The sequence below is a fragment of the Pan troglodytes genome, chromosome 3, assembly GCF_028858775.2.
Source record: "Pan troglodytes isolate AG18354 chromosome 3, NHGRI_mPanTro3-v2.0_pri, whole genome shotgun sequence".
Lineage (NCBI taxonomy): Eukaryota > Metazoa > Chordata > Mammalia > Primates > Hominidae > Pan > Pan troglodytes.
This window is the reverse complement of record NC_072401.2, coordinates 117,995,866-118,006,249: the sequence shown is the minus strand read 5'-3', so window position 1 is coordinate 118,006,249 and position 10,384 is coordinate 117,995,866. Positions and strand designations below refer to the sequence as shown.

General features: G+C 33.2%; 1 long non-coding RNA gene across 1 annotated transcript; it reads left to right on the top strand.

The window, feature by feature from the left end:
- The first annotated feature begins 386 nt into the window (after positions 1-386).
- Positions 387-3,867, top strand: LOC107974380 (uncharacterized). The gene is made up of 2 exons (XR_001717093.3): positions 387-1,014; positions 3,361-3,867. It is a non-coding gene; the product is annotated as an uncharacterized LOC107974380 (long non-coding RNA).
- Positions 3,868-10,384: the final 6,517 nt, after the last annotated feature.

The window sequence follows — 10,384 nt, the reverse complement described above, 5'->3', positions numbered from 1 at the left end:
AATGTAACTGTTAATAGCCTACTGCTGACTGGAAGTCTTACCAATAACAGAAACTGTCGATTAACACATATGTTGTTTATGTATTATATACTGTACTCTTACAATACAGTAAGTTAGAGAAAAGTAAATGTTACTAAGAAAATTATAAGGAAGAGAAAATACATTTACTATGTATTAAGTGGAAGTGGATCATCAAAAAGCCCTCCGTTCTTGTCATTTTAATGTTAAGTAGGCTGAGGAAGAAGAGGAAGAGAAGGAGTTGGTCTTGCCATCTCATGAGTGGCAGAGGGGAAAGATAATCTGAGTGTAAGTCGATACATCCAGTTCATCCTGTATTGTTCAAGGGCCAACTGTAGTTCTAAAACTGTTGCCAGGAAACTGCCTTGGAAAGGATAACAATCAACTGCCTCAGCCTGTAGCAGTAAAGCTAGAGATTGCTGGAGTGCTCAGTTGCGGTATCTGCTTCCCACAGCCTCTTGAGTGAATATCTTCTTTCCAAATTTTGTGAGAGATATTGTAATGTACAAATTTTAATTCAGATCCATATAGGGAACTGCTAAAGCTGGTGTTGATTATTGGTAATTCAGCACAGAAGAGATGATGCACTTTAAGCAGGACTTGATTCTTTTCCTCAAAAACAATGAAATTAATATTATAGAAAGAAAATAATTGAATCATATTTTTGAAATATGCTGATGGAGGGATAGTTTTCCGGTGACACTGCAAAGATCTTAGCCCTTAACTTTCTACCAACCTTCTTGCTAAACTCCAGTTGGGTAACTAAAGGCTACTTACCTATTCAGCAAATATTCAATTATTCTTTATAGGCTAAATTACAGCCTCAGTCATAGGAGTGTGGACCCTATTATGAACTGCTTATGTGAGAAATCTAGATTGTGTGCTTCTCATGATAATCTAATGCCTGATGATCTGCCATTATCTCCCATCACCCCCACATGGGACCATCTATTTGCAGAAAAACAAATTCAGGGCTCCCACTGATGCTACATTATGGTGAGTTGTATAATTATTTCCTTATATATTACAATGTAATATTAATAGAAATAAAGTGCACAATAAATTTAATGTGCTTGAATCATCCCCCAAACCACCTCTGCCTTCCCCTGGTTTGTGGAAAAAATGTCATTCATGAAACTGGTCCCTGGTGACAAAAAGGTTGGGAACCTTTGGCATAAGTGTATGTTAAATTTCCCTCGTGTGCTCTGTACTGTGCCAAATATTGGAGAAATAGACACTAACCGTGCAGTTTGCAATGTGGTTAGGAAAACAAGAGAGGCAAATACATAATTTGAAACAAAATGGTGATTTTAATGATGACTATAAGCAGAGGGTAAGAGCAGGAATCAGGACTAGCTTCAATATTCATTTGTCTCTGATATTTTGGGAAAAGGGGTGGTATTATAATGATTTAGGGCAACTGAATGAAAAGTGTAAACATTATCATTATAATAGTGCCAATTAAATTTAATAAGTAGGTCTTGATATCCTTAAGCATAAAAATCTTTTCATCACTAAAATGTATCTCCATTAGTTGATAACAACATATATACATCAAAGTACTAGTAACAACGGAGAAGTTATTGTTTTAAAATTATTTGTGAGTAACTATATTTCATAAATATTTATGGTATTAATCCTTCACCAAAGTCTTACACTATATCTAGATTGTATATATTTTTTCTTTTTCAAACTTATTAGAATATTAGTTAAGATTTACCAGGAGTTAAATGAAAAATGAAGGAACGATAATAATTTTTGGTGATTTAAAGCTCTTTTTAAATTATGCAGAGATGGTTAAGTCTTTAGTTTATTAACCAATTATTAGCAAAGAAAATTTTTGTTATGAAATTGGTGTGATTATAGCAAGACAGATAAATTTTCTAATATTCTAAAATAATTTTTTTTTTTTTTTTTTTAGACGGAGTCTGGCTCTGTCGCCCAGGCTGGAGTGCAGCGGCGCAATCTCGGCTCACTGCAAGCTCTGCCTCTGGGGTTCATGCCATCCTCCTGCCTCAGCCTCCTGAGTAGCTGGGACTACAGGCACTCGCCACCACGCCCGCCTAATTTTTTTGTATTTTTAGTAGAAACGGGGTTTCACCGTGTTAGCCAGGATGGTCTCAATCTCTTGACCACGTGATCCACCTGGCTTGGCCTCCCAAAGTGCTGGGATTACAGGCATGAGCCACCGCGCCCAACCATAAAATAATTTTTATAAGCACAAATACATGCAGTCAATAAAAGGGGCATATTTTCTTCCCTGCAGTTTCAGTGCTTTGAACTTACATAAATTAGTTTAAGTTAGTCTTCAGTCAAAACTGAAGTTACTTTTTATGTAAAACAAGTTGGCATGTGTGTCAAGTATCTTCCTTTCCTTTTTTTTTTTTTTAGGCATAATTAAGATCAAAACGTATTTGACAGCTAATATCAATATTAAAAACAATAATGAGTAATGTCATTCTACCAAAGAAAAGCACAGTTTACAGTGCTTTGCATATGCACTGGTAAAGAAAGCATTTTACTTCTTAACAACCCTGAAAACAGATGTGAATAAGTAAAATTTCCTCAGAAAGCAAAACCAGTCTTTGGGAACATCACAGATGTTACTAAGCAGTAGTGCTGCACATCTGAAATACTGGCGAATGAGCTGGAGGTCATCCTGATACCAGCACGCCAGTGGAGAAGATGATGGCACACTGATATAAATTTCCCTGCCCAAACTAATTACTGCTCAACACTTTTCTTTGACTCAGAGACCATTTTTTTTTCTTACAAAGACTAAAAACTGAGATCAAGTGCATTGCTTTAATAATATTAAATTCCAAAGAGTGACTCAGAAGGGACTATTGAAAGGTTTAGTTACTCACATAAGAATTATCCTGCAGCAAGTTAATAAAGTAACATAATAAGAGGATGTTTCCATTAAGGGACCCCAGGATTAATTAAGATGACTTTTTATACTTTATATAAAATGTATATGAATATCAGTCATTCTGTCTCCACAGTATTTTCATATTGACAATTTTTGGAAGTAATTATTCATTAAACCATAAGTCTACTTACATTTTGGCTATTTATACAACTTTCTGTATTTTCTAAAATGGTTTCCATGTGATACAACTTAGCATATTAATTGTCCTTACTGTCTTCCCCAGGCCTCATCATTTTAAGGATTTATAATTCCAACAGAAATTCCATTAACGACTTAACTCCCCACCAGCATTATGAGAAGTTATCAAAGTTTTTTTTTAGTTTTCTTTCTCTCTCTAGTATTTAATAATCATTCATACTCACAAAAAGGTCTGAGAAGTTCTTTTCACTGCTATTCTCACTTTGCTACAGGTCATCACTTCATAATCTCCTTGAGTGAGGGCTGTACCATCTCTATCACCACCTTAACCCAGACTATGAGCTTCTTTGGATGGCTGGTGAACTCTGGCTATTCCACTGCCCTCAGCACTGCCACTCCTGTCCTGATGGCCCCTGGAGACTCATACTGTGGTAATGGTGAGCACATCAACTGCTTTCATCTGAAGAGCTGGTGCAGGCTCTGACGAAGCCATGATGTGTGTTACTTGCACCAGAGCCACTCACCTCTGCACTGCCAGTGGATCCCTTATGGAGTCCAATGCTCACTCTTCCAATGTATTTTTGTCTATCAAAGGTCACTTGGCTCTCTGCTCTTCTACGTAGCTTTAACATATTGCACTATAGCTATTTCTCAAGTTGTAGATGTCATTAGACTACAAATTACCGCTGGGCATACTAATTATCACTTCACCTCCACTGCTAACCACCAGGTCTGGAATGTACTAAGCAGTCAATAAATATTTGAGGAATTGAACTTAATTTATTTTGTCTGCTGTGACTCACTCTTCTTCTGAAGATGGACAAATAATTTCCCAGCCTTTATTGGACACTCTTTTATAGAGATTTTTTTTTTTTGGTATAGAATTTGAGTCTGTCTCTCTCTCTACACACACACATATGTCTGTCTCTATATATATACACACATGTACGTATGTATACATGTGTAAATTTATTATTACATATGCATGTGTGTGGATTTTGATATAGATGTATATAAACATGTGTATTTATTCCATTAGGTTTGCTTTGTATTCTCAGTAGTGATAACTACATGGAACAGTAAAACTTGTTTGCTTTTTAAATGAGATCTAAACATTTTTGAGTAACTAATAAACCTTTGGTGCCCTTGAAACTCAAATCATCTGACTTCACTGTTAAGGCACAGAAGGAGGAAATATAGATGAGAAAAATGCACAATGCAGCAATAAAAATTAATTTTATATTTTTTACAATTACTTTCCAATATTTGATGATGATATGACCATATTATCCCCTAAAACTCAGTTTCTCGGCATTTTCATAAATACGTGTTTGTGATTTTTCTCTAAAACATATTATAAATTTCACGACACTTTGGCACATTGAGTTAAAAACAAGTTGACTATTATAAATAGTAACCTTTGCTATAGGTGCTTTAACACCACATGGAGTCAAACAGCAACTACCAAGTCTTGTACATACAGTTTTTGTATTGCAATAAAGGGTTTAAGTTAGTTTTATGGGAAGGCATAAATATTGCATGCATAAATATTATAGTCCCTTTTGAAGGGATTTATATGTATATTTACACACACATATATATATACACACACACACAATACTGAGGCAAAAATATATAAGTTGAAACTGAAGCATCTTGATGCAACTTTGTTTTCTTGTGATACCAGAAAGCAAGGAAGTACTTAAAATACCTGAAAAATAATGAAACACACACACACACACACACACACCCCTCCACAATAATGAGTGTGTGTCAAAGGAACATAGACATCAACTGATAGAGCTTCTGATAGTCAATCCTGGAACAATTTGAGCAAGAAAATATAATAAAGTAATAGTAGAATATAACACATAAAAGAAATAACCATGAATTCATACCAATATGAATAAATGCTTGGATATATAAAGAAATAAGGAAAAATAAACAATTCTGTCTTGCAGAGCAATTCCAAATAATTTAAGCAAATATGCTACCACCAAATGGAGTATAACTCTTACTCTTTAAGTGTGGGCTATGCATAGATACAGTTCTTCCTTCCAAAGAATACAGCATGGAAAGGGGATAAAAGGATAAATTTTATATTGGAGAAACCTGAAAAACATTTAAGCCAGATGACCAAGGTCAACACCAACTGTAAGTAGTGTTCATAGCATAATATAATGTAATGAAAATGGCAGTTTAATTCTGTGCTCTTCCCCTACCTCTAAACTCTCACCTGTAGACTTGGCAGAGCTTTGGCTCATTCTTTGACACAAAAACAGCTCATCCGTTATGATACTACTTATTTCCTATCACTTTAGTTTTTGCAAATGTTTCCAAATATGTCCTAATTGCAGCTAGATATTCAGATAATATTTTCTTAAACTCTGCTTAAATTGTATTGGATATTATTAAATTAAAGTTAATTATTTCCACATATTTCAATTCCAAACTGCATGACCATGCATATTCAAATAATAGTTTTAAGTGACTCTCGTTTTTTCTATTTGACCTTGCTGATTTTCATGCATCTGTCCTTCATGGGCATCCAGTCTATGTACACAAAAAAAGGAAATCTTTAGATGATATAGGTTCTTCTTGAAAAAACAACTCAAGAGTATTTTGTGTGAACTTTTATCATAGTGTTTCCCGTAAGAGTCTTTAGATTCTTCAAAATTATAGCTTACAGCAGAACTTATAGGCATAAACATAAGAGAAAATAACTTACATTCAATAGTTTCCCAAGGCTTAAATTTTCATCATTATTTATTGAGCTAACAGAAATGACTTTAGCTTTCTATAAGCATGGCCCCCAAACATTCAAGCTTATGTGAACGGGAGAGGAATTTGAAATTTATGTTTAATAATATAAAATGTTTCCATTACATAACTTCCATGTGTCTTATAAGTCCAATGTTTATTGAATGTTTTCTAGGCAGTATTTTACTTGTTTTGTTTTACTCTATTTATGTGATTTAATGTTTTCTTTTGTGAAAGTAAATTATTCTATACATATGAGTCTCAGAGGTCCATTTTCATTTTATATTGCATGAGTCTTGTATGAGTCTGACCAGAGCCCAAAGCTCCTTCCACTGTCAGAAGTCGCTCTGCATCTGGCTGCTCTCAGTAGAGTGTTGAACACAATTGGCAAAGGTTAAAACATGGACATTTCCTTTCATTATATTTAAATGAAAACCCTGTGTACTATAGTCTTGCATCACTTAACAAGGGGGATATGTTCTTAGAAATATGTCATTAGGCAATTTTGTTGCTATGCAAACAGCATAGACTGCACTCACACAAACCTAGATGGTCTAGCCTTCTATATACCTTGGCTGTGTGGTATAGCCTATTGCTCCTAGGCTACAAGCCTGAACAGCAGATTACTGTGTTGAATACTGTAGGCAATTTTAATGCAGTGGTATTCGTTACTGTAAATATATCTAAGAATAGAAAAGGTACTGTAAAAATATGGTGTTATAACCATTTTGGACCATCTTCATATATGTGGTCCATTATTAACTGAAACATTATGTGACACATGACTATACTTGGAAGTTGTCAGAGTAAAATCTTCAGAGGAATGATTTTCTATTCCACTTTTATATACATGAGATCTGGAGCAATATCTTAGAGAATATTAATGTAAAGAAACTCTATTGATCTTCTCCACTATAAACAAAGAGCAAATTGTCATAAACATACATCTTTAGTTCTAATGTCACTTTTGTAAAATATGGAACTAAATAATTTCTACTAAATGAACAATGACCACATTGGATACAGCTTCAACTTCAGGCACAGTGGACGAGAAATGATTATGCTGCAAACATGGGTTGTGCTTTGCTCACCATTCCTCTCTTATTCATTATTCCACTTCAGGTACATTGATATAGATTGTATCAGGATCTGAGGAATGGATGTATGCAGAATACTCCACTTCCCGTAATTTCAAACTTGCAAATTCTCTGGGAGGGTACATCAATAATGTACTTTTGGAATTTACCTTTATTTATAAGAAAATTTAATTGTAAAATTTGTAATTTGTTTTCTTTAATTTTTGATTTTGGTTTATGGATTATTTTGAGGATCTGATTTAGGCTAAGAAAGAGCCACACATCTTTTTAAAAATAAGTTTGTTGTGTTAGGATGTATGCAAATTTCCCAGTGTGCAAACACACAGATGCAGAATTACTGAAACTTAAGTTTTCAACTTTCTACATGGAATTTTATCATTCAAATAAAAAAGATAAATAGGTAGATAGAAAAATAGATACTTAATTGTTAAATGGATAGGTGTCTGAATTTGTCAATTTTATTCTTAATGGTATTTTATGCCATTCCAACTTGGCCTCATTAGTCAATTACTGAGAACTAAGATTAAAGGTGTAAATGCCAAGAAATTTATTCTATATTATAGGCAATATATATGGCTATAAGTTTTTTTAGCCAATTACTAAGGCAAAGAATAAGCACCCTTGATTAGAAAATCAACTTAATGATATGGTAAGTAAAATCAAGTGAACTATTTCTTGTTCACTGTATTAGTTCGTTCTCACAATGCTATAAAGAACTACTTGAGACTGGGTAATACATAAAGAAAAGCGGTATAATTGACTCACATTTCTGCAAGCTATACAGGAAACACAGCTGGGGAGGCCTCAGGAAACTTACAATCATAGTAGAAAGCTGAGGCGGAATGAAACATGTCTTCATATAGCAATAGGGCAATAGGAGAGAGAGAGAGAGCAAATGGGGAAGTGCTACACACTTTCAAACAACCAGTTCTGGTGAGACCTCACTCACTATCATAAGAACAGCAAGGGGGAAATCCACCCCCATGATCCAGTCACCTCCCACCAGGTCCCTGGATTATAATTCAACATGATATTTGGGTGGAGACACAGAGCCCAACTATACATCGTTCACCATTTTGAAATCCCAAAATCTCTCAAAATAAATAAAAACGTTGTGAAGTGTATGACAAAGTCTTGGCTGCACAATTTGAATTAAATTAATCAGAACCTCAGTATAACCACTCCTTTTCCCACTATTCCTTCTGAGAGTATGTGTATATATACATATATGTATAATATATATGCATATATATAAAGAAATATATATATCATGCAAAAATTTACCGTTATCTAATATATATATTTCATACAAGAACTTACCTTTCTGAAATCAGAAAAATAAAAACAAAGTTTCCAATGTAAATCTGGCACTTTAACAAAGATTATTAGATCAAACAAAGAAAAACACATTGAATTATATATTCTATAATTTTTTAATTTTTTTTCGCTATTTTGCTTTTCATCATCATCTTCTTTTCCACTACAGTGAAGGACCAATCCAGTTCCAGCTGAAGGCTAGGACTTCAGTGTATTCTTGAGAATTTATAATTTACTAAATGAAGGCAATTTGGAGGCAATCTAAATGAATTCAGATTTGGAGTCAAAATTCTGAATGTTTTAACCAGGTTCATTAATTTTTTTTTAACTTAGAAAACTCATTTGAAGATAAAAATGAATATATTACATACAACACGAGTTATTGGGAGAATTAGAGTAAGCCAGCTTTTCTAAAGTATGTAAAATGCTTAATATATTTTACTTGTATTTAATTCTGTAACTACCGAGAGATAGTAACACCAGTGAAAATATACAATAATAAAAAAGTCGTTTATATTAATAATTAATATGAAACAGGATCAAATTATTTTATTCTCCATTTAAGTGATAACAATAGTAACAATGGTCACCATAATAAATAGTAATAATTATAGTAAACACTCATTAATACTCTTTACCTGATGTTTTTATAAGCTTTTTAAATATATTAACTAGTTTTACTTTTCAAAAAAATTTTACTAATCAAATGCCATTATAGTTTACTGTTTTTCTTATACAGAAGAGGAACTGAGGCATGTATGTAAGTAATTTTCTGAAATTCACACAGCTAGTAAATGACAGAGTATATGTTCTTTACTGTTGGGCTCTATTGTTGCTACTGGAGGTCAATATAGTATCTAGGAATATTTTATGAGAATAGTAACACAGTATTTTAGGAAAAAATTTCCTTTACTAGAAAACTAATTCCCCACCAAAATACTATTTTGTAGTCAACATTTTTATCTTGCCAGATTGCTTGTTGGTTGATAAACAGTTTTGTCCCTGGATGCAAAATTGATTTGCTCTGTCCAGCAGATAAGAATCTCATGCTTTATGTTTGATTAATAGGGTTTTACATATCATTGTCTAAGCTTCAAGTATTGCAAAGCCAGAGTTTTTTGAAAATGCTAATGGTGTTTTTGATTAAAATTCAATGTCTATCTTCAAAATTTTCGTTGAACCTAGGGCAATTTTTTTTCATTTTTCTATGTCTCATGAAACCATAACAATTAGTGATAGAGTTGTGGTTTGATATTTGGGGCATTTATTTCAGGAAAAAAAAAGTTTTACATGATTTAAAGGATGCAGCTTACATAAAATTGCCTTATAATCACTGCGCTTCTGCATAATATGTGCTGAAAAACAATGCAGCCCAACTTGCCTAATTACCTTTAAGACATTGAAATATGTACTGTGATCACCAGACAGTGCTGTCTGCATTTCCCAGAGCATCCAAACAATTACAGGTGGAATTTGATCTTGCAAAATACTTCTGAGTTAGGTAGAGCACCAAATTATTGTTCTCTTGTGATAATCCCCTACCTCTAGAGGTATTCTCCATTCCATTCCTTTTAATGCTTGGTTGCACTGCCTATTTTGCCTTGTTTTTGTATTCCCAGATGCTTCTGAGTTCTTGGCTGTGACAGCTGGGTTATGAGTGGTATTTGAGGTTAATTAAGTCACTGATGAATTTTAAATAGAGGTACAAGATGAAGACAGCAAGATATGAGAAAAAAAAACACTTACTTAGATTAGTCTGGGGGAAACTGAGGATGATGTCCAAGTCAAAGAAAATATATAAAATTACATATATATTATATATACATATATAATATATATTATATATATACTTATATATAATATATATACTTATACATAAGTATATATATTATATATATAAGTATATATATAATATATATTATATATGTATATATAATATATATATATATAATATATATACTCTTTTTAATATTACTCTAGATCAGGAATTCAAAACCCAGGTCCCATTAGTATAAAGCATGGACCATTTAAGAATGACGTAGGCTTAATGTTGAATAAGTGGAAGATGTGGGGCTGTAGCCAGTTTGTGAAACCTGGTCTAGATGTTGGAAAATAAGTTGTG